This window comes from Electrona antarctica, assembly GCF_951216825.1.
Source record: "Electrona antarctica genome assembly, contig: scaffold_32, whole genome shotgun sequence".
NCBI classification, from domain to species: Eukaryota; Metazoa; Chordata; class Actinopteri; order Myctophiformes; family Myctophidae; genus Electrona; species Electrona antarctica.
This window is the reverse complement of record NW_027638678.1, coordinates 1,269,345-1,294,863: the sequence shown is the minus strand read 5'-3', so window position 1 is coordinate 1,294,863 and position 25,519 is coordinate 1,269,345.

Here is a 25,519-nt window from a genome sequence, read left to right as displayed (position 1 = left end):
AGAGACTCCCTCCCCATTTTGCGGTTTGGCTTAACGAAAAACCAGCGACTTCTCAACGGGCCAGCTGTGGCCGTATACTGTTTTCCCAACGCAAAACGATATTTCCTAGTTTGACTTCTGTCCTGTAACACTTGCTGTCACAGTCTGAGTGGGAGTGTGGGTGTGTCTGAACCACCTGCATTCTATCCCCTGCAATCATGCCCACAGTATTTAAGTCTCAGTCTCTCTGCAATCCTTGCCAGATTGTCTTGTGACTTTCCAAGCACCCAAGCCCTATATTCAAGCCTTGTCTTTGCCTTACTCTGTTTTGCTTTTTCTAGACCACGATTTTTTGCCAAGCCCTTGCCGGTACTCCTGCCCTCGCTGACTGCCTTTGGATTTTGCATTTCTACTGTTTTGATTTTTTGCCTGCCCCTTGCCTGTTTTTGAAGTTTGGATTAAAACCTGTTTTTCCGTGACTTTTGTGTCTGCATCCTGAGTCCTTTCCACGTGTGCCTGACATTACAATCTGGCCATTATGGACTCAGCAGACATGAATGCCATGGAGGCAGCAGTGCGTGAACATGGAGCCTTGCTCCATGACCAGCAGGAGGGTATACAGCAAGTGGGCCACAACCTGAATACTTTGGCTGATTCTGTCCGTGCCCTCTCCGCTCAAATGCAACAGCTGTGTCTGCAGGTTTCCTCGGCCGCTGATGAGTCTGCCTCCGCCCCGTCTAATCAGCCTGATGCTCCTCAACCTACAGCCAGAGAACCCAGACTGCCCCCACCTCAACCCTACAACGGTGAGCCTGGAAACTGTCGTTCCTTTTTGTCCCAGTGTTCATTGATTTTAGAGCTACAGGCCTCAGCCTTCCCTACACATCGTTCACGTGTGGCCTACATAATAACTTTACTCATTGGCAAGGCTCGGGAGTGGGGAACAGCCCTATGGGATTCTGATGACCCTATTTGTGCTAATTACAATGACTTTACCAAAGAAATGAAGGAGGTTTTTGACCGTGCTGTTTCGGGCAGGGATGCTGCCAGGCAGTTGCTGCAACTTAAGCAAGGCAGCAGATCAGTCTTTGATTATGCCATTGATTTCCGTACTCTGGCCGCCTCGTGTGGGTGGGGAGACACCGCTTTGTATGATGCCTTCTTGAGTGGTCTGTCTGATGCTGTGAAGGATGAACTGGTGTCACAGGAGCTGCCAACTGAGTTCAAGGAGTTGGTGAAGCTGTCCGGCAGGGTCGACGCTCGACTCAGGGAGCGCCGCTCTGAGAGGAGTTTGTTCCGACCTCGCCCACGGCCCACCACTGCTGCTTCTCTGTCGTCGCCTCACCAGGAGGCAGCCCCCCCTCCAGAGCCCATGCAGGTCGACCGTGCCAAGCTGTCCCCAGAGGAGCGCATGCGCCGCCGCCAGGAGAACGCCTGTTTCTACTGTGGCCAGGTAGGCCATCTCTGCCTCCAGTGTCCGCTAAAAGCCGACGCCCATCATTAGAAGCAGGGCTTCTGGTGGGCACTGCTCAAGGTAATTCCCCTGCCAAACGTTCTTATTTACCCATTATGCTGTTACTGTCTGATGGTGCTCACCCCCTCACAGCTCTCATAGACTCTGGGGCAGATGAGAGTTTCATCTGCGCTGACACAGCCCGTCAGTTGAAGATTCCTATGCTTCCCCTAGAGCAGCCTTTGTTGACTAGTGCCATTAATGGACGGAGTCTCACGCGCATTACCCATGTCACAGAGCCTGTTGGGGTGCGGATTTCTGGAAATCATTCTGAACGCTTATCTTTTCATGTAATGGATAACCCTCATGTCCCCATTGTCCTAGGCTTTCCCTGGCTGTCAGTCCACAACCCCCATGTTAATTGGGCTGATAACACTATTATGAGTTGGAGCCAGTTTTGCCACTCTCACTGCCTAACCTCTGCTGCCATCTCTCTCTCCCTGGAGCCAGACAGAACTGAGGAGTTCCCAGATTTGTCCTCTCTCCCTCCTGAGTACCTGGACTTAAAGACAGTTTTTAGTAAGTCCCGTGCTGTTTCCCTTCCACCTCACAGGCCATATGACTGTCGTATTAACCTCCTGGAAGGAGCCATGCCCCCCAAGGGGCGCCTTTATTCCCTCTCACCTGCAGAAACTGAGGCGATGAACAAATACATCTCAGAGTCCCTGGCCGCAGGCATAATCCGCCCATCGTCCTCCCCTGCTGGTGCTGGCTTCTTTTTTGTTGGCAAGAAGGACGGTTCCCTAAGACCATGCATCGATTACAGAGGTCTAAATGATGTCACTGTCAAGAATCGATACCCATTGCCACTCATGTCTACTGCCTTTGAACTATTACAGGGTGCACATGTCTTTACTAAACTTGACCTACGTAATGCCTATCACCTTGTGAGGATAAGAGAGGGAGATGAATGGAAAACTGCCTTTAACACATCCACAGGGCATTACGAATATCTTGTGTTACCCTTTGGTTTGACTAATGCTCCTGCTTTTTTCCAGGCCCTTGTCAATGATGTGCTGAGAGACATGGTGAACCGCTTTGTTTTTGTGTACCTAGATGACATTTTGATTTTTTCTCCCTCTCTCAAAGAGCACAGACACCATGTCAGGCAGGTTCTCCAACGCCTCCTGGAGAACCGTCTCTTTGTAAAGGCAGAGAAGTGCGAGTTTCACCAGAGCACAGTGCCATTTTTGGGGTTCATTGTGAGTGCCAGCCAACTTCATGTAGATCCTGCCAAGGTAAAAGCTGTCACTGATTGGCCCAGACCAGCCACAAGGCGTGAGCTCCAAGGTTTTTTAGGTTTTGCCAATTTTTATCGCAAGTTTGTACGCAACTACAGTACCGTTGCTGCCCCACTCACAGCTTTGACCTCGTCCAAAGTACCTTTCCGCTGGAATCCTCTGGCTGAGGATGCTTTCTCTAAGCTCAAGCATTGTTTTACCACTGCACCTGTCCTAACTGTCCCTGATCCCTCTAGGCAGTTTGTTGTGGAGGTTGACGCCTCAGAGACCGGAGTGGGTGGTGTGCTGTCCCAGAGATCCACCAAGGACAACAAACTGCACCCCTGTGCCTACTTCTCTCATCGTCTGTCTCCCCCTGAGCGCAACTACACCATAGGAGATCGTGAACTGCTGGCAGTGATGCTGGCTCTTGTAGAGTGGCGCCACTGCCTTGAGGGAGCGGCCTTGCCCTTCATCGTTTGGACTGATCACAAAAACCTTGAGTATATCAAGTCAGCTAAACGCCTTAATTCCCGCCAAGCTCGATGGTCTCTGTTTTTTTCACGTTTCAATTTCACCCTGTCATATCGCCCAGGTTCAAAGAATACTAAGCCGGATGCCCTGTCCAGGATCTATTCTCCAGAGAAGGAGCCTTTGGTCCCTGACCCTATTCTGCCTCCTGAGCTGATTGTTGGGGCTGCAATCTTTGATGTTGAGTCTCAGGTTCTGAGGGCCCAGAGTCAGGAACCCGGCCCGGGTAATGGTCCTCCTAACTGCCTTTTTGTCCCCACATCTGTTCGTCCAAAAGTGTTGACCTGGGGACATGGCTCCAGGTTGGTGGGTCACCCGGGGGTGGCACGAACTATGGCCTTCATTAAGCGGCGCTTCTGGTGGCCATCCATGAGGGAGGATGTGAAGCAGTTTGTAGCAGCCTGTGACACTTGTGCCCGGAACAAGCACAGCAACCGACCCCCGGCTGGCCTTCTAAGACCCCTTCCGGTTCCCCGCCGACCCTGGTCCCACATAGCCCTTGATTTTGTTACTGGTCTGCCTGTTTCCGAAGGTAACAATTGCATACTTACCGTTGTTGATAGGTTCTCCAAAGCAGTTCATTTTATTCCCCTGACTAAGTTGCCCACAGCCAAGGAGACAGCAGAACTGCTAATCACTCATGTTTTTAAGCTTCATGGTTTACCCCAGGATATAGTTTCCGACAGGGGACCCCAGTTCTCTGCTCAATTCTGGAGGGCGTTTTGCAAACTCATTGGCGCTTCTGCCAGCCTGTCTTCTGGTTTTCATCCCCAGACCAATGGCCAGACAGAGAGAGCCAACCAGGACCTGGAGGTGGCACTCCGGTGCATGACCTCCTCCAACGCCGCATCCTGGAGTAGGATGCTTCCCTGGGTCGAATATGCACATAACTCGCTTCCCACTACAGGTACTGGTCTGTCCCCATTCCAGTGTTGCCTAGGCTACCAGCCTCCACTGTTTCCTGCACAGGAGGAGGAAGTGGCGGTCCCCTCAGCCCAGGCCTTTGTTCAGCGGTGTCGGCGAACCTGGAAGCAGGCTCGAGCCCGTCTGTTGCAGTCGGTGGCCTACTTCAAGAAGCAGGCTGACAGACGCCGCTCTGCAGCACCCCGCTACCGTGTAGGACAGAAGGTCTATCTTTCCTCCAGGAATCTGCCTCTGAGGGTCCTGTCTCGTAAGCTGGCTCCAAGGTTTGTTGGGCCTTTTCCCATTACAAAACTCATCAATCCCTCTACTGTAAGACTTTCACTGCCTCGGCCCATGCGACGTGTTCACCCGGCCTTTCATGTTTCCCAAGTCAAGCCTGTTGCTCTCAGCTCTCTCTCCCCCCCATCCAAGCCCCCTCCGCCTCCCAGGGTCGTCGACGGTGGAGAGGCGTTTACAGTCAGGAGGTTATTGAAGGTTCGCCCTAGGGGCAGGGGTCTCCAGTACCTTGCTGACTGGGAGGGCTTTGGACCAGAGGAGAGGTGTTGGATCCCGTCCAGGTTTGTCCTGGATCATTCCCTCATCGATGACTTTCACCGTGACAACCCCGATGCCGTGGATGGGGCGCCAGGTGGCGCCCGTAGGAGGAGGGGTACTGTCACAGTCTGAGTGGGAGTGTGGGTGTGTCTGAACCACCTGCATTCTATCCCCTGCAATCATGCCCACAGTATTTAAGTCTCAGTCTCTCTGCAATCCTTGCCAGATTGTCTTGTGACTTTCCAAGCACCCAAGCCCTATATTCAAGCCTTGTCTTTGCCTTACTCTGTTTTGCTTTTTCTAGACCACGATTTTTTGCCAAGCCCTTGCCGGTACTCCTGCCCTCGCTGACTGCCTTTGGATTTTGCATTTCTACTGTTTTGATTTTTTGCCTGCCCCTTGCCTGTTTTTGAAGTTTGGATTAAAACCTGTTTTTCCGTGACTTTTGTGTCTGCATCCTGAGTCCTTTCCACGTGTGCCTGACATTTGCTGCTTAAAATACCCAACCTTACCTTTATCAGTCGGGTCTTATATATATACATAATACTGTGTATAGGCTGCCAAAGCCAGAGGAAGCCGGACGATTAGCAAATGTGATAATTGGCACCACGTCGGTTTAGTTTTCAGTGGTGAGACGTTTTCTTTTTTAGAAGCCGCTGGGGAGATTGACTCGACTCGACTTTATTTGTATAGCCCTTAATCGCTTTTACAGTCTCGAAGGGCTTGTTCCCATGCAGTTTGCCCTTACAGTAACAAAGGAAATGAATCACATCACCCACTGTCCGTAGCCCATAGACGCTACGGTTAGGACAAAAACCTCCCCTTTCTAAGAAACATCGAGAAGCAGGACACCAAAACGGTGGACAGCGTGGGGGGAAAGAATAAGACAAACATAACAAGTCCATATATTGGGTGACACACAAAGGCCCTTTATTTTTTTTATTTTTTTACAAAAATCTTCAAACATAGCAGATGTACTTTAATTAATTAGTAATTTAAAAGACCACTTCACCACTTTTGAACCTATCTTCATATAATTGGTCATCACTAATGTTCATGATAAAATGCAAAAAAACGAATTCTACTCTGTGGGCTATGGGCAGTTCAGAAACCTGTCCACCAGGTCTACACCATCAATGGGGAATCCAAGATAGAAACTGCAGGCTTTCTGGGGACCACCTGGAACCCCCTCAAGGACCACTGGTGGTCCCCGGACCGCTGGTTGAGAACCACTGTTCTACATCGATAGAGGGTATGCACATGCACAAGTGAATGGCACATCGAGTGGCAAATCGAGTGGCAAAGCAACAGGCAAAGTGAGTTTAACATTGTTGTTTAATGCAATCAGATAGGACTTTTCTGTTTGGATGTATGGGCTGTCAAGGCCAGAAAGTAGTTTTTTGCCACTCAGTAGGCATTCCTGCATAACTTCCTGGTTTGATGATGATGTCACGCGCATACTCTCTATTCTAAGCTTAATTGATTAATGAAAAAATAAACCCTTGGCCAAATGTACATTGGAAAATGTATTGGGGAACCCTGGTGTAATTAGTATAATAGTGTAATAGTGTAAATAGTGTAATAACCCTAACAGCCTACTGTGCCAAATTTGACACATGCCTACATTTATATCTATTGTTTGTGCTAAATTCAAATTGAGTATATCAACTTAATATAGCATCTGATTGAGGCAGAAACACAAATAACTTTTATTTCATTAGAAATTAATTCTGTCCAAAAGGGGTTAACCAAGCACTATACTGAATAATTCTGAGGTACTTGAGTCTCTTTTTCAATACTAATAATCATTTCTACTCCACTACATCTCTCTCTCTCTCTCTCTCTCTCTCTCTCTCTCTCTCTCTCTCTCTCTCTCTCTCTCTCTCTCTCTCTCTCTCTCTCTCTCTCTCTCTCTCTCTCTCTTGTTGTCTCTCTCTCTGTCTCTCTCTCCTCTTCCCATATATCAGTGGGAGATCAGACCTCTCCATCTTGCGTGTGCGTGCGTGCGCTCGTGCGTGCACATGCATGCATTGGTGCGATAGAGGGGTTAATGGATGGGGCAGGATGAAGCATTGTGTTCCCGCGGTCAGAGGCGACCATTTGTTTTGTTGCTCCGATCAATGTGTGTGAGAGAGAGAGAGAGTAGCCGACCGCATGGGAGATGATGGACTGACGATCCCCTGACAAACCATAAGCCACTGTCAGCAGCGAGCGAGGCTGGTGGGTGGAATCTCGGCCCACCACCACAACCATCATCATCATCATCATCATCATCACATCACATGCGGGACAAATCATCCGCCAACTATATCTGCCAGACAGCATCCAGCAGCCCAACCCAGTAGTCAAAGTCATACAGTCATACGATTAGTCACACACGTTACCGCAGTGCAATTTGTTCTCCGCATTTGACCCATCTCTTGGAGCGGTGAGCCGCAGCCGTGCCACATTCGGGAATCATTAGTTGATTTGACCCCTCCCAATCCAACCCATTGATGCTGAGTGCCAAGCAGGGAGGCATTGGGTCCCATTTTTACAGTCTTTGGTGTGATGACCCGACCGGGGATCGAACTCCCGACCTCCCAGTTTCAGGGCGGACACTCTAACCACAAGGCCACTGTCTGGTCATGGGTGAGTCTTAACATTTTAGCTGCCAGCAGGTGGCAGCATAAGCACACGTAAGGACTGCCACCCGTCCGCTCTAATGCTGCGATCCTTGTTTACTTTCCGGGTTATTCAGGAAGGTGGGGGCCTTTGTTATGAGCACATCACCACTCGCATTAGCTCAGACCCCTTAGCTAGCATTACAACCAGTTACATTTGTCTCCACATACTCCCAGTTCAAATATTATTATTTTGGGGGTCACGGCCTGAAAAGGTTGAGAACCACTGGTATAGGACAGTGGTTCCCAAACGGTGGGTTCCCAAATTATTGTGGAGTGGAGGGGCGCCCAGATGATTAGCTTCATGTGGAACACTGTTTTCTCACTCCACAATAACCCTGCAAGCCGAATGACGTCATGATGACGTAATGATGACGTTCTCCGGTGACGTTCAGGACTAGGCCAGATCACAGACCATATGGGGATGATCTTTACATCATTTCTAGGACGTCTTCACCAGTTGAAATAAATTATAGCTTATTCTGGGCCAGATCTGACTAGTTATGATGATATGACTTAAATTGATCTGGCCTCGATCAGACTCTCTCTGATTCATCCAGGGATGTCCGGCGTCTTAGTGGGCAGAATTTATGTTGGTTGACTTGAAATCAGGTGATGTTCTAGGCCAGATCTGATAAGTCTTGGTTTGACTTGATCTGGCCACAATCGAGACGTCACCAATTCATCCAGGTCCTGACCGTGCTTGCTGGGAAACAAACCAACGTACTAGTCTATGCGAGGCGTTGTGAGCTTGTAGTTCGGCTATTTTCAGTGTTCATCTGTGGAACTGAGTCAAACTCTGCATAACTGCATTACTTAATTATATTAGTAAAATAATTACTTAAGTCAACACAATTAGAGAATTGTTATTTTGATCAAAATGTGCCTGTTATCTCTCCTATGGTACCAACATCAAAACAGCATGGAATTGTGGACATAATCTTATGCAATTGTAACGCCCGGGATTCGAACTCGGGTCTCCTGCGTGAAAGTCCAACATCTTAATCACTAGACCAAAGGGATATCCCTATTGGACTGGGGGAGAAATTAGACTTTTGAGGCAATCCGGCAGAGGCACCAATGTAACGCTCAGGATTGGAACTTGGGTCACCCCAAGGGGCCAGTGAGGCTATCCAACGTTGAAGCACTGGGCCCTAGTGGTAAGAGGAGGGACTACAGGCGGACCCGTGGATTCATGACCGGGAAACCCCGTGCAGCTGGGGTTTAACATTGAGCGCTCGGTTGCACTTCCGCATTGGACCACCAAAATGTGGTGGTCCAATGCGGAAGTAGACGTTTTGAGACGGTCCTTCCGGGTGCTTCAAAACGCCACTGAGCAACTTCCACTGACATGAATAGCGGAGGGGGCGGAGCTTCGCGCCAGATCAGTCTCTATCCTTTTATATACTCTATGGGTCACCCGCATGAAAGTCCAAAATCTTAACAACTAGACCAAAGGGATATCCCTCTGGACTGGGGGAGATATTAAACTTTTAAGGCCATCAGGCAGAGGCTCTGAGCCACTATGCTACACAATGACAACAACATATTCAAAGTTTTAGGTGTGAGAGGCTAGATCTCATCAAATGGTGGTTCGTGGCTCAAATGGTGAATATTGACCTTGGTGGGAAAAAGGTTGAAAACCTCTGATATAGGCATGATCCGATGGAATCAGCGGTTCTGGACAACCACCTATCGGACCGAGTCGAGGCCTACTTGCTAAACGCATACCCTGCAATACACGCTGTACGTGGCTGTCTGTCTGTGTCCCTTTTATGACCATATATGGAGATTTCTGTATGTATATTGTGTATGTAGTCTATCTCTATGACCAAATATGGATACAATGCTGTAAGTAGGCTACCTCTATGACCAAATCACTCATTGGCCAACACAACCCATTGGCTTCACCGATTGGCCAAGCTCTGTGGCACGTTGGTGTAACTGTAATAGGTACCTACAGAGTAGCGAACTTGAGGCTTTTTCAGAGAAATACTTCGGTAATCTACTTTGATGTAAACTCCTTCCCCATTTTGTGAAATGTATTGCTGGGCGTTGCATTTGAAGGGAGAAACAAATGTGACTATCTCAGCCTCTGTAGCAATTGGCTACAATGTGTACTATTTGCAAGGGTCCTACAAAGAAAGGGTTCCCGGTTAAAGTGCACATCTTCAACACTGTGTCAGTGCTGTGCTGATAGAAGACACCATTTACATCTGGGGAAGGAATAGTCACGGGTCCAAGAGCAGCAGCGTGCTTTATGCATTCAATGTCGACGCCCAGAGATGGTTCAAACCCAGGGTTTCTGGGACTGGTCCAATGGCGAAGTGGGGCTACTCAGCCTGTGGCTTGGGGAAGGTCATGTTTATCTATGGAGGATCCAATCACCTGATTGAATACTCTAATGACATGTACAAGTTTGACACCAGCTCGATGGTCTGGACTTTAGTTAACACCAGAGGAACTCAACCTGATTGTTCATTCGGTCACTCTGCCACCATCATCGGGACAAAGATGTTTGTTTTTGGGGGCCGGGGGGACATGCTCGAACACAACAACAACATCAGAGTGTTTGACACAGAGGCCAACTACTGGCTGAACACGCCTTCTGCACAATTTCATCCCGAAGGACGTGAGGGTCATTCAGCTTTTACCTACAATGGAGAGCTATACATATTTGGTGGTGACGGGAACTATAACACTGAGGATCTGTTGAACCTGAACTTCTATGATCTGTGGAAATTTAATCCTGTGACGTTGTCCTGGACGGAGCTTGAGCCCAAAGGGAATGGCCCATATTACATTTGCTGTTGCACTCTGGTGAGAGACCGTGTCATCCTCTTTGGAAGAGACCCAGACTTTATAGTACACCAGTCCATCTTAGACTTGTGTCCGACTCTGAAGACATTATGCAAGCTGGCGGTCATTCAGTATGGTGTGGAGCAGTCTGGGCTCCCACACAACATCAGGTGGGAACTGGCAGCCGAGACAAAACAGCGAGCCAACTTTGAAAGTGGATCAGAAACGTCAGAGTCAGATTGATTGATGAGGACGGTCATCAGGCAACAACTGGTCCCAAGGCCGCTTAAAGTATACCAGATTATTTGAAGGTGCACCAAGAAATGGTTAAATTTCTCCTAAAGGACGACTTCAACCTATGTTCAACCTATCTTTGTATAGTTGGTCCCCAATAATGACAATATGGTACCATTCCTTTCTACTCCATATTGTGTCTCAGAGGACGGCTGTTGACAATTCAGAAACCCACCTGCCGGTGACATCATTATGCGTTTTTCTTTCAAACTTTTTTTTTTTAATTTTGTTTTTATAATCAACATGAGAACAATGGCTTCCATTATGTCATGCTACTTTCCCGGAATAGAAAGCTCACTTAAAGTATACCAGATTATTTGAAGGTGCACCATCTTCAAACTGTATAAATAAATCCCTAAAAATGCAGTGCAAATTATTTGGTTAAATTTCAATTTGCAAGCTGGAATGTGTAGTTGCTCTGGCCTCTGTCCTACTGCCACCTACTGTCCATGTACTGTATTACACAATGGGTGAAAAGAAAACACACCCCTTGATGCTAAACCTCGCCCATCAGAAGTGTGGCTCCCAAAGGAACCTATCAAAACCTCAGTGGAAGAGACAAAGTGGTAGGGACTGTATCTTCGTATAGTTGGTCCTCACTAGTGCTCATGATAATACGGTACAATTCCTTTCTACTCTGTATGTGGTCTCAGAGGACAGCTGTTGTGAAACATACAGAGTAGAAAGGAATGTTATTGTGACCGCAGGTCGCAGTTACTATGAAATGGTGAATTTCCCGTCAGTTGTTTGTTGGACACGCCCCATATATGGTCATGCTTCGTGGCATCCCGTGATGTCATCAATATTAAGCCCATTTGGAGATCCCTGATGTCATCAATATTGGCCAGCAACTCTACATCTCACCTCAAAGAGGTGAGCTGTAGAGATCTTAGATCTTAGGTCAGATCTTAGGTCAGCTCCATATATGGAGATCTTAGATCTCCATCATCTCCATATATGGAGCTGACCTGTTCTGACATTCCATATGTTGATCCTTCCCCATCCATCCTTCCTCTTCGATGTCTCCCTTTTGACTGATACCTGTCCATTTTAAACTCTAGACGGGCCTGCTCCAAAGTTATTAGTGCAGCAGCACCCGGCGGCCGGCGACAACTAGAGTTATCAATAGGCCCGAAAATTAAGGCCCGGCCCTACCTGGGCCCTCATCAAACCCTGTACACTCAAGACACTGCCCCCGCTGCCACCCTTAGATCTCCATATATGGAGCTGACCTGTTCTGACATTCCATATGTTGATCTGACCTCATCAAACTCTCTAGGCTACACAGAAGACACGCTCCATATATGGCCAGTACATAATTCATTCCATATGTTGATCTGACCCCCCCATGCCAAAGCGCCAGCGCTCGCCCAGCAGTCGGCCGTCACCCAGGCGGATATGTTGATCTGACCCCCCCATGCCAAAGTGCCAGCGCTCGCCCAGCAGTCGGCTGTCACCCAGGCGGATGCGTGCACGTTCTCGCCCTCAGGCATCTTACTGGTCGTATTATAAGTACAATTTCAATATATAGGATAGGATAACTGCTGTAGCAAATGTCCGAGTAGTCTACAGCAGAGGTTCCCAACCACCGGTACGCGGACCAGCACCGGTCCGCGGGACATGTGTCACTGGTACACGAGGAGGGAAGCCCAAAAATCCATTTGAAAACGAGAGGACAAACACTAGACCTGAGAACTATAGTGGCAGCGGATTTGCCGTTGCGCGTAGAGCACGAGTCTGCGCGACCCTTAATCACCCATTAGAATGCAAATGCAGCCTTTCAGGCAGTCTTTGTATCCTCCTCGTCACTTTGGAAACGCTTCTGATGGGGGGGTGAGACGACACATCTTCACAAGGACTTTCCAAAAGTTTACTCTGTCCGTTCGAATGAAAATACCAAGGATTCGTCAGCGGACAAGTCAGTGACTGATTTATAAACGGCTTCGAGTCCGTGTTACTTCAGTGTTGCGTAGCATAATAGTGACATCACTGACCGATCCTTGGTATCTATCTTTACCCAGGTAAAGTAATGTGTGCGTCACTCTGGACATATGTGGAAAACTTTAGTTAAATATTCAAAGTAATCTTCTTCTTCTGAAAAAGACATAAGCCTGACATAAGCTTATGTCATACTTTGCTGATATAACGCCATTTAGGTCAATGATATAACGTTATGATGTGATATAATAATCATTATTATATAGCAGCGGGTAGCCTATTTAAGGGCCAGTCAACTGTCTTCCTTGAGAACGTTACCACAACGTTTATTGCTTTAGTGGAGACTTTATCAAGTCCCGGCGTCGGACTGAAGTGCACGTCTTCAACACGGAGTCCTCCTGCTGGATCAAGTTGCCCCCAGAGACAACTGGAAGCGCACAACGTCCCCTTGACGTTCACCCCATGCGCACCAGCCGCACAGCTGTGCTGATGGACTCCTTCATCTACATCTGGGGGGGAAGGAGTGACACCTTGAAGTACAGAAAGGTTCTTTATGCATTTGATGTCGACGTCCACAGAATGCTCGAACCCAAGACTTCTGGGACTGCTCCGGAGGGGAGGGAGGGCCATTCCGCCCGTGTCTTTGGGAAGCTCATGTTTATCTACGGAGGACACTCTGGATACACGCCTAGTTACATTAATGACATGTACAAGTTGGACACCACCACGATGGCCTGGTCTTTAATTAACACCAGAGGCACTGCACCACCTGATTCTGCGGGTCACTCTGCCACCATCACCAGGACAAAGATGTTTGTATTAAGTGGATACAAATCAAATCAAATCAAACTTTATTTATAGAGCACATTTACAAAGACCAGAAGGTCAACCAAAGTGCTGTACACGATCATATAACAAGCATACAATCAACAATAGTATAGTAAAACAACATTGAAGCAACACAAGTATTTAGACAGGTTAATTAGGTCAAACAACATTGAATGCCAGGGAGAAAAGATGTGTTTAAAGCCTCTAAGGAGCGGGCAGACTTAATGTGTACAAGGGCCTTCGCCGGCTACAACAACACTACAACACCAGAGTGTTTGACACAGACACCGATGAGCACGCCTACTGCACATCTTCTTCCAGAAGGACGCTACGGTCATTCAGCCTTCGCATACAATGGAGAACTGTACATATTTGGTGTCGACAAACAATACCGGTACTTAAATATGTGGAGATTCAGTCCAGCAACCTTCACCTGGAAGAAGGTTGAGTCAAAAGGGAATGATCCATGTTCAAACACTCTCTTGGAGGGCATCATGGTGTATGGCCATTGCATGGGAGATCGTATCGTCTTTGGAAGACACAGAGGACACATTGACGACACAGAGGACACATTGACGACACAGTCCATGATGAACTGCACATCTTGGACCTAAGTCCTAGTCTGAAGACGTTATGCAAGCTGGTAGTTATTCAGTACCGTCTGCAGCGGTCTGAACTCACATATAACATCAGATGGGAACTGGTGGCCATGACAACCAACAGCCAATAGAAAAACATAACAGGCCACTAAAATGTGTGTGTGTGTGTGTGTGTGTGTGTGTGTGTGTGTGTGTGTGTGTGTGTGTGTGTGTGTGTGTGTGTGTGTGTGTGTGTGTGTGTGTGTGTGTGTGTGTGTGTGTGTGATGTTCTCATGTCTGAAAAAAGTAAAATAAATGTTTTACAAGATGTACATTATATCCGCAAGATGACGTCTTACCATAATTTATACCCTAAACAAACATTTTAAAGCCAGGCCGTTCTTGGGTGACCCTTCTCCCAACGCCAGACAAAAACTACAAAAAGGACTACAAAGAGGACCCTGTGACGCGGCTTTCGAACCGGAAGTACTTACCCTTCGCTCTGTCGGTCACATGATCACATCGTTCACAAGCATGAAATACGTTAATCTGCTAACAGTGAATCTGTGTGTGTGTGTGTGTGTGTGTGTGTGTGTGTGTGTGTGTGTGTGTGCGTGCGTGCGTGCGTGCGTGCGTGCGTGCGTGCGTGCGTGCGTGCGTGGGGATGCATATGTTGGTTAGACATACTAACCGTCCGGCAGGCAATAGTTCGACAACACCGTCGCTCCCGCCATGTGTGGCCGGTTACAACTAACCCATGTCGAACGGCCCAGTCGTCGCAACTAGCAGCGACGATCGGCTCAAAAGCCGCAACGACCCGCCGAGGAATGAGCTCGCCCCTCCTGCCCGTGGCTTCCTGTGAGGTTAAGGTTATGGTTGGGTTTTGGGTAGGGTGTCGGTCGGACTGTTAGTACGTGGGTCCAAACACATGCACCCGCACGTGCGTGAGACATTTCAGTCGTGAGATTTTATTTAGCTTTAATCCATGTAGACAGATAATGGTTGGGGGTGGGGGGGGGGTTCCCGCTCCCACCTGTTTGTTCCCCCGGGCCTGGATGGCCCACGAGCAGGCGGGCCAGGCCGGACCCCACAGCTGTTTCTAAAATAGCCCACTAACGCAGATCTGGTCATGCGAGAAGCCCATCTTTTAGTACCAGAGAGAAATCAAAGAGATCCTCAGTGCATGCTCCACACCGGGCACTGGTGGGAAGAAACCAAGTACATTTACTCGAGTACTGTCTAACAGTACAACTTTGAGGTACTTTTCCTTTGGATAGGCCTTTATATTTCTACAGTAGAAGTTCTACTCCACTATAATTCTCAGAGGCAAATGTTTGTGTGTTTTAGTACTGATTTTGCAGTGTCGGTTACGCGTTGAGTTACTTTGCAGATTCCGATGATTGGTACAAAACAAACAAAACAAAACAAACAAACAAAAGTTTAGTGGGGTGGCGATGGTCTAGTGGTTACACATACGTGTGTAGGCTTAAATGGAGCCTGACAGCGAGTCGCAAGTTCGATTCCCAGAGCCCGACTGCCTTTGCTGCACGACACTCCCTAGCTGTCTCTCCCGCTGGGCTATTAAACGTCTGTAAAATGGGCTATAACTGGTCTAAAAATGAAAGTTTGTAGCTGTCTATAGGCATAGCTTAGTCGTTGATTAGCTGTTTTATAGACCGTCTTTATATATCTGTTGAAATAACGTTGTTTCAATGTCTAATCTAATCCTAGACCGCTAAAAAACGTTCACTTTTTGACCAGTTATACCATTTTAGACATCCATAGACATATTTTAGACGCCTAATTGCCTGAAAAATGCTCAATGGGCTCTCTACCTGTTTCCTGTCCTATCTTCACTGTGCTATCCAAAGACATGAAGGCTGAAAAGTCCCCCCCCCAAAACAATATCCAATATATACAGTTTTTAGCCCAGTTAGTTTTATTCTTGGCTCAGCTATTGGAAAAAGCTACTTTTACTCAAGTAACAAAAATAAAATGGGAGTAACTCTCCTAGCACTGCCACACGCACGCACGCACGCACGCACGCACGCACGCACACGCGCACACACACACACACACACACACACACACACACACACACACACACACACACACACACTCGCACACACGCACACACACACCCAGGGACAGGCAGGATTTCCTAAAGCCGCCATGCTGAATTATAGGATCTCCCTCCTCGGCCCCCTGCAGGGAGATTCTGGGGGCTCATCCACTTTGTTTGCTTTATTTTGCCACACATCATTATCTCACGGCTGGGGAAAGAGAATCCGGGCGGTGTGTAATTTGACGTTTGCGAGTGATGAGGTCCTGCGCTTGTCTCTGTCTCTCTCTCTCTCTCTCCTCTCTCTCTCGCACGCAATCAGCTGTCTCTCTGTGGCCTCCCGGTGCTCTGTGGCCATTTCCTGTCCAACACAAACAACGGACTTAGCGGTATTATGTGTGGCAGAATTTCCCGCCCCCTTTCCACGCCCCCTTTCGGAGCTAGTGGTGATAGCGTGGCGTCACTCCATAGACACTACATGTTAACAGAGGTCATTTAAGAAGTCTACAACTTTTGTTTTCTCAAGGTAAGGTTTGTTCTATCTGTTCGAGCTGATTTACCATCTTGTTTGCTTCATAATAATATTGGTCTGTCACATTTTTACATTAGGAAATGTACTTAGATTCTCCAGAGAAAAAAACGTGTAAATGCTAATGTTAAATGACACCACTAGCTACCGGAAGGGGGCGTGGCAAGGGGGCTGTGAGATAGGCCTATTCAGGGCCCTTTAGGTGTTTTAACCACCAGATCTTGTAGATCTGCTATTTTTTCAGAGCTTCTTTCAGAGAATTCTTTCAGAGCGGACATATTTTTCATATTTAAAAAATGCTAATTTTGGTCATGGGTGGTATGGCCGACTTGGTGCCGTAGCCTATAGGGATATTTCTCATATTTTCAGATGGCGGTCCGCAACCAAATTCAGATCATTCTGAAAAATGTTGAGTACCACTGACTTAGAAACATGAGGTTTTCAGAAAACCTTTTTTTCCAGAATTTTTTTGTTGGAATTGGCCTCAGGTCAAAATGTTTTTTTTTTAAATGCTAATTTTGGTCATGGGTGGTATGGCCGACTTGGTGCCGTAGCCTATAGGGGATATTTCTCATGTTATTATAACAGTCCATTTCGACCTGAGGACGATTCTTAAAAAATGTCTTCTAAATCCAAAAAGTTTTCTGAAAAACCTAATGTTTTTATATGTCAGTGGTACTCAAACCTTTTCATGTCAAGGACCCCCAGAATGATCTGTATTTGGCCACTGACCCCCATCTGAAAATATGTAGTTCCAGGGACCCCCCAGAAGCAAAGATTTGAGTTAAAAACGTTCACTCTGAAAGATATAGATATATATATTCAAAGATTTGCGCCACATTGTCACGATCTTTCAAAAATAGCAGACCTACAAGCTCCCGCGCTATGAGCTTGTAGATCTGCTATTTTTCAACAGCTAAAGCATATTATAATCATAGGTGGCGGGTGTGTAAGGCTAGGGAAGGCTTAGCCTTCCCAAAAATTATGCTGGGTATTTTTAAAAATCTATATAATTATGTGTGCAATCAGCGCGCAATATTATATTACAACAGGGGGGTTGTCCCTGCCGATCAGGGACGCTAAGCGCGAGCCAAGGTGACTTCACTATCATAGGCGGTTGCTGGGTATTTTTTATATATATATAAATATATGTGCGCAGCATTATATAGAAGGCTATTGTGTGTGTGTGTGTGTGTGTTGTCGCTGCCCCCTGGTGATCGCTGATCGGGTCATATGATTGGCTACTTGGTAGCCTTTCTGTAAACCTCTTCCTTCCAGTCACTTTGTCCAAAACAAACCAGCGCGCACGCTGTTGGAAAACAGCAAAACGCAAAATGGATATAGCCTACGCCCTACGGTCTTTTTCAAGGCAAAGATAAAGTAATTCAGAACTAAGAAGAAGCTGTGAGTCGGCTCGGCTGTCAGCAGTCAGCAGCACCACCAGTGACCGCACGGTTCAGAGTTCACACCACTGCAGCAACAATGACACGTTCAGCGGAGTGGCTGCTGTCTGTGTGCCGTCTGTGAAGAGCCATGAGCCAGGAGGGGCAGCAACACTGACACGTTCAGCGGAGTGGCTGCTGTCTGTGTGCCGTCTGTGAAGAGCCATGAGCCGGGAGGGGCAGCAACACTGACACGTTCAGCGGAGTGGCTGCTGTCTGTGTGCCGTCTGTGAAGAGCCATGAGCCAGGAGTGGCTGCTGTCTGTGTGCCGTCTGTGAAGAGCCATGAGCCGGGAGGGGCAGCAACACCGCCGGGTAATCTCCACACTGACTCCAGACTTGAGAAAAAGACCCATATCGGCCAAAATATCCCAAAACAATGCCCGGGGAACTTTAATTAAAAGCTAGATGCAGTGTCTATAATTGGGTCAAGGGTGTTGCTTTCGTGAGCAATGGTGTACGAGATTGGTAATAAATTGGTAAAAGTAACTCATTTTTAGACCATCTGGGGGAAATAAATAAATAAATAAATGTGCGAGTCCCCCCCCCCCCCCCCAACGCAATTCTAGCCTACCCAAAGGTAAAATCCACCCGCCGCCTATGATTATAATGCTTAAAACACACAGTTTCTTCAATGCCCACTCCAGTAAAAGTGGGCGCTCGGCCATCACCTTGCGGAGCGCATGCTGATTGAACGTATAGGTTGTCCCTCGCCGCTCCGCCCCTATTAGGCAAAGTTGAATTTTACTACGAGACCGTTAATGCATAACGGCGATGCTAACGCCTTCCTTAATTTACAAGCCCTGTAAGAGTAATGTCCAGTCGTAAATCGCGAGTTGTACCGATCTTATTAAAGACAGGCTGCAAAATGAGTTATGGATTATGTCTCCACTCTACTCTATAGCTGCTGCAAAGCTGCCACCTGGCAGCAGCACTTACTCTTATTGTTTTTGGCAGCAAATTTCTATTTTAGTATTAGTCATAGTCTTTGGAATTAAACTTTTTAGTCACCTGGGATGTTTTAGTGTTAGTCTAGTTTTAGTTGACTAAATATCATGAGATTTTAGTCGACAAAATCTACAGTTGATTTAGTCGACAATCTCTTGTCTCCCTTCCTAACATTTTATTTTTTTAGTATTTGTTGACCAAATTTTAAAAAATATCTTAGTTTTCGTCATCATAGCTTAGTTTTCATTTAGTTTCCATTTAGTTTTCGTCAGTGAAAAAAGGTAGTCGACGAACATTTTTCGTCGTACTATTAGTCGACGAAATCAACACTGACTTACTGTAACAGAGCAGCGTTTCGTCGACTAAAACGATGACGAAAAATGCTCGTCGATTACTTTAATTTGTCATTGAGCAAAACGAAATAAAAAGTATAGCTGGAGTATGAATAGACGCCTTAACAGACGACGTCACACTGATAAGCAACAGCATGCGTGCGCATAAAGGCAGCAGAAAAACACCACCTCTCATAAGATGCAATGGAAAAGTTCTAACTGCACTCACGTGTAAAAAATGCCCCATCTAACTTTTAGATGCTGTTTTTATCCCAGTGTGGAGGAAGAATGATTAGGATTAGAATTATTGCTCTTCTCTTCCTTCCTGCAAAAGTACAGTATGGCTTATAACGTGTGTGTTAAGGACATATGGGTGGGGTGGATTGGCCTCCACCCCTCCCATGGTGTGGTACATCAGAACTATCTACACAATGCCAACACATTGACTCCCCAGGACACCTTTGGTGATGTCCTGGACAATCTACTAGTGCTCTGCCCACCCCCCGTGATCGCAATCAGGATTCCCTTTGGACAAGGCTACCGACAACAAGGACGACGACGCGGACGCGGACGAGGACGATCCATGCAACGCCCCTTCCCAGCCGGAATCATCGGGAACGGCCACACACCTGCCATGCAGCAGTACTTCAATGGATGGGACCCACAGAACCTGCGCTTTGGAGGAGCAGCTCGGATGCCTCCTCCTGTCCTCCTCCATACCGAAGATGGGAGACCGGGGGCGCAGCAACCACCAAATACCCTCCTATTCAACGTTTTGCCCCCTAACCAGCGCTATCAGGTCACGGTTGTGCGGACCTGGATTCGTCCGGATTCAGTGCAGCTGTATCTCGGCTGAACCCCCCCCCCCCGGCTGTGAAGAGGGGAAGAAGACGTCCATGTTTGAGGACGTCCAAGGACTGATGTTAATTTTAGGCACTGTTCAATGTGTATATTGTGTATTTATTACTATACCATTTGCCTGGTCCTTTTATGGAGAAATAGTTTTTTTTTGTTTAACCCATTTTGACCTGAGATCAGATTCTAAAAATGTCTTCTAAATCCTGACAGTTTTCAGAAAAAGCTATGTTTCTATGTCAGTCGCTCTTTGATTTTTCAAAGGTAGCGGACCTACAAGTCCACAGCGCGGCACTGCCGCGCTGTGGACTTGTAGGTCTGCTATTTTTCAATAGCTAAAGCATTATGTTCTGGAGGTATTTGTTCATGGATGTATTATTTGGTTGTTGTAAAACTTGGCATGTACAGTTCGGATGTGTACTAGCCCTCGCAGATGCCCAAATATTTATTGTTTTTGTTGGGTTAAAAGTATTTGTGCAGTTAGGCAAATACATTTCATTTTGTCTATTAAGATTTATTGCAAGGATGGATGTTAAATGGGTCTCCACCTTGAATGTTAAGGCACTGTTACTGTTGTTTACTATTACTATACTGTTTTTTACTATTACTATACTATTTTTTACTATACTTGTGAGGGCCATTTGCCTGGTTTATGGAGATTTTTTTTTTTTTTTTGTTATTTTAGTATTATAGACATGTGTGATAACAGCTAAAGGAATCACTTCTCCATTATCCAGATTCTGGTTGTATTTCAGCCATTGCTTCAAATGACACATGGGCATTAACGGTACACAGTGTCATCTTTGAATGTGCTGAACATTTTGAACAAAACAAGTCTTCTTCCAAACAAACCACATCTTAAATTAGAAAAGAACAGCAATGATTGTTTCTTATCAACTAAACAAGCTTCACAGCTGCATATATCCCCACATGCTACAAACCTTGTTTTCCAGTCATTCTAACATGGATGGTTTATAGGCTTACTTACTTAGGTTAACCGTTTAAATTGAGTAATTCAATTGTTGGGTTGATGAGGTCACCAGAGATGAGAACGGCTTGAAGTAGAATATGTACTGAATTTCGTTTATTAAGATTTATTGCTGTGATTAGAATTATTGTGATCTCTCGCCCTTGAAATATATAATCCATTGGTGTCTGTTGTGTTTGAACAATAATAGCAATTCAAAACAGTTGCCCTCAAAACCACACCTCCAGTCGCTGTCATAAGAACGGAAGGTGCGCTCATGATCACGGCAGCAGAGCCTGGTTGTCCACGGCTGCACACGTACCTGCAGCCCATCAAGTATAATTTATGCTTCGTCCCGCGATGGTGTCGCGCACGCAGACCTCTACACTCACAATAGTCGCAAACGTGATGCGATGTGAGCTTGTATATCAGCTGTTCTCTATCGTGTTCGAGACTGGCTCTCCACTACATATTTTCAATATGTACAGGAACTGGCCCCACGGGGCAGTGTCCGTGGATATCTCTTTAAGACACATCTTCTATGGTGGCCCCGCCCAGATGCCAATCAGCGGGCTATTTAAGCCCCATCTGGGCATGGCCACTTCGATTTTTGTATGTCCACGAGAGCAGACGTTTTGTGTATCTCAGCAGTTTTGACACTTATTAAACAATATACAGAACATACAGCTGCGTGGCACACAGTCCGCTAAAAAGAGAGACGGTCGTCTCGACGACTCCTCTCAGGGCGCCGCGTAGCTCCACAAATAACAACAGCAAACAAGCTGAGTGCCGAACCCGCTGGCGGAGGAAGCCTCAGTCTTGTCCGTGCGTTCGCTCCCTGGTGAAAACTGACCTCGTTGGGGGAAACCTTGTGACGGCGCTCGGTGTGGCCAAAGGGTCCCAAGTGTGAAACCGGTGGAGCCTTGATTCCCTGGCTGCATAAGCGGTGTGAGACCCTGAGCGAAACCAACCTCGTCGGTGAACCTCCTGGTTAAACATTGCAGCTGTACACCGCTGCGGCGGCCGGCGGGTGAGAACCCAGAGAGAACTGACCCAGTTGGCGGATCTCTGAGGCCATCTGCTGTCGCTGATCGCTGCCGCCGCGGTCCGTCCGGACCACACGGCAGAGAGTGAGACAAGCTCACCAGAGTAAACAAACAAATTCCCGCGTGCTCCAACTTCCTCATTGACAGGTTGGCATGAGCGTCATAGTGTAGGAAGGAGGCGCGTCAGGGACGGCTGCCCAGACTGCACTGTGCCTCATGGTTCACAAGAGGGCGATGTGGCTCAAAGATCAGGAGACAAAAACTCCCGATGACCCACAGCGTCAGGCGCTGCAAATCGCTTACTCTGTCACAATTGGTTCTGGTTAATATATACTTATATGCTTATAAGTATGAAAATGGCGATCTACAACAACACACTATGCATGTGGACTTGTAGGCCGACTTGAATTATATACAAAAGTTTGGAGGGCTCCAGTGTGCTTAATGTCAGATCGTTTTGTGCTAGAGCGCCTCAGAGCGGCCTAGCAGTTTATGTGCAACCTCTTTCAGAAAAAAGAGAGGTCCATGACACAAAACAAACGGTGGACATTGATTTGGTATGGACGTCTGTCCTCCTAACAAAGAGAGAGCACACTGAGAGTCCTGTGTCATGGGGATGTCTTAGGTTACCATGTTGCCTTGATTCATGGATGCAGCATTGTGAGATTCTGCATAGGGTAGATTGTGACCCCTCACGTTCAAGCAATTAATATGTGCCCACTCCCCTGTTGAGCACAGTCCAAACAGTTAAAATATGTGTACAATACAATAAGTATATACATATATATATATATATATATATATATATATATATATGCTTATATGCCCACAGAGGATGGCCATGACCAGTGTGTGTCCCGCAGGGGCCCTGGTATGAGGAACCCGCCTCCTGTATGAATGGTCTCATCCTTCCAGCTGAGTCCATGGGGCCTGTTTTTAGAGGCAAAATGCCAGTCATTTCCACTCAGCCTAACAGACTCAAATGTCCCAGGTTGGCAGAGCTGGGTGAGCTAAGCTCAGGCTATGGCTCCGCCTATTTTCTGCCCTGCCTGGTATGGACAGGTCTGTAAAGAGGGATTTTGTGAGATTTCCGTGAGACTACTTACGAGTGTCGGCAGCCTATTAATGCACTACAGTGTGCAGTTTAGGGAGTGAGCATTGAGTCGCCCTCTCGGGGTAGCTGTGGTGTCTAGGGGAGACTAACAAAATCCCTTGGGGTCAGACGGCCATTATAGCACACTATACAGGCGTATTGTTTATTGAATGGATCCCCATTAGCTGACGCCGGGGCGACAGCTAATCTCCCTGGGGTCCATATAAAATACATACAAAAAGTACATAGATACATTTTATTGTTGGTCTTGCGCCAGCTTACGCGCCTGTGATGTAGTTCGGTATTGTGGATCTGGGTTCAGTGACACAAACAGAACGTGCTGGGTCAGTCGAATGTTCCCTTTATGCTGGGCAGTCATCATAGCACACTATACTGTCGTATTGCTGGCGGGGCGTCAGCTTACGCGACCGTGGTGTAGTTCTGTCTGTGGATCTGGTTCCCCAGTGACACAGACATGACGTGCTGGGTCTGCCCGGAAGTATGCCCGAATCTCAGCCATTGGCACACTATATGGCGTATGCTGACAGGGTCAGCTCATGCGTCCGTGGTGTAGTTTCACGGTGGAGTTCAGTAACACAGCGGAGCGTGCTGTGACTGTCGGGCAGAGCACACTATACGGCGTGTCACGGCAGGGCCGTTTACGCACCTAGGTGTGACTCTGCGTGGTAGAATCCGGTTACCGGTTTGAAACCATAGAGAAAGCTCTTCTCATCCAGAGAAGTCACAAACTCAGGGCTATCTAGGCGCAGCTAGCCAACACAGCTATGTTTTCAATGCCGCCAGCACCTGCTTACACATGGCGCTTCGGTGACCATAAGGGCCCTGACCTTATGGAAGAGCTACAGCAACTGGCTTCAGGCTCCCCAGGCAGTGGCAGCACAAGACTATTCGGGTGCGGCGCCATCTGTGGTTGCCACAGTCCGAGCTGCGGCAGGAGGGCCAAGCTCGTCCAGTGAAGCTGCCTATTTAGCCATTGGCCTTTTTTAGGCCAGGAGGTCAGGGCATTGCTCCACCAAGCTAAGAAGGCTTGTGCAGATGACCAGATGCAGGAGGTGATGGCAGGAATGCTTCACGAGCAACTTGCAACGAGCAACTTGCCTCGACAGCTCCCCAAGCTGCGCAACCCCAGTTAGGTTTGGCAGCGCCGATTGCCGGCGGGGTATGGCTAGACGTGCTCAGCGCGCTGAGCCCACTCCTCAGTCCTGACAGTTCAGGGAACCCAGCCCCCGCCTGTTGTCTCTCGAGACAGTGGCTGTCAATTCAGGTGGACTCCTGGGTAGGTTCCACCATGTCTTAGGTGGGTTGTATGCTACATACAACACTCCCCGGTCAAGGAAGGGCTAGGGTTTGACAGGCCGGCCTCCGAGGCGACTGGCCTGAAATGGGTCGGACCATTTCGTATGTGTTGCACCATTTTGTATGGGTCGCGAGTTTCCTACTTTACATTTATTTTTTTAATGATGCCAATCAAATCATCACATTCCGTGGTACACACAAAACACACTGGAAGAACTCCAAAAATCCATTAGACAATAGGGGAAAAATACTCATTTTTTTTTAATATCTTTTTTGGCTTTTTCTGCCTTTATTGATAGGTTGAAAGTAAACTGACAGGACATGGCCGGCGGCATGCCGTCAGGCTGGCTCAGCAGCCTAGGTGCCCGGACGGTTGTTGGTCTCGAGCTAAACACTTTGGCAAACACTGAAGTAGGGCATACAAAAACCAAAAAGTTGATAATGAAGCTACCAGGATATATGGAGATACAAGGTTTCTGAGTACAGCGGGGGCGAGCAGACTCTTTGCCAAGATCAAGCACCAGAACTATACGAACTTTTCTAAGTTTATTGCTGCATGAGTTAACAGACCTCGGGCCAAGACGAATCAATAATGCATCCAACTACAGTCTATTTTCTTTGTTATTCCTCATTCGGATTTTGCCAATGAAACGTTTTTGTCAGTTTGAGAAAGGTTCGTGGTTCCCTTTCTTAATTTGTCTGGTAACAATTATCTCTCTCTCTCTCTCTCTTGCTGCTCCCTTTCTGTTTCTGTCTCCTCTCGCACGCACGCACGCACGCACGCACGCACGCACGCACACTGGCTCACACTCATACTTCACGGTGGATCTGGATAGATTCCGGCCAAGCAGAGCACGAAGCCAAACTTGAGATATTGAAGAAAATAAATATTGTCGTTAATTTGTGAAGGCATGATCCTTTTCAGCGGGGCTAAAACGATACGATAACATTAATTGAGACTGACTGTGGCTTGGTTCAGCCAACATCAGAGAGAGAGAGAGAGAGAGAGAGAGAGCACCAGAGAGAGAGAGAGAGAGAGAGAGCACCAGATGAAGTATCTGATTGTGGAGAAGTCATTGGACACTGCACAGCGAGAGAGAGAGAGCAGAGATGTAAAGTAACTAAGTA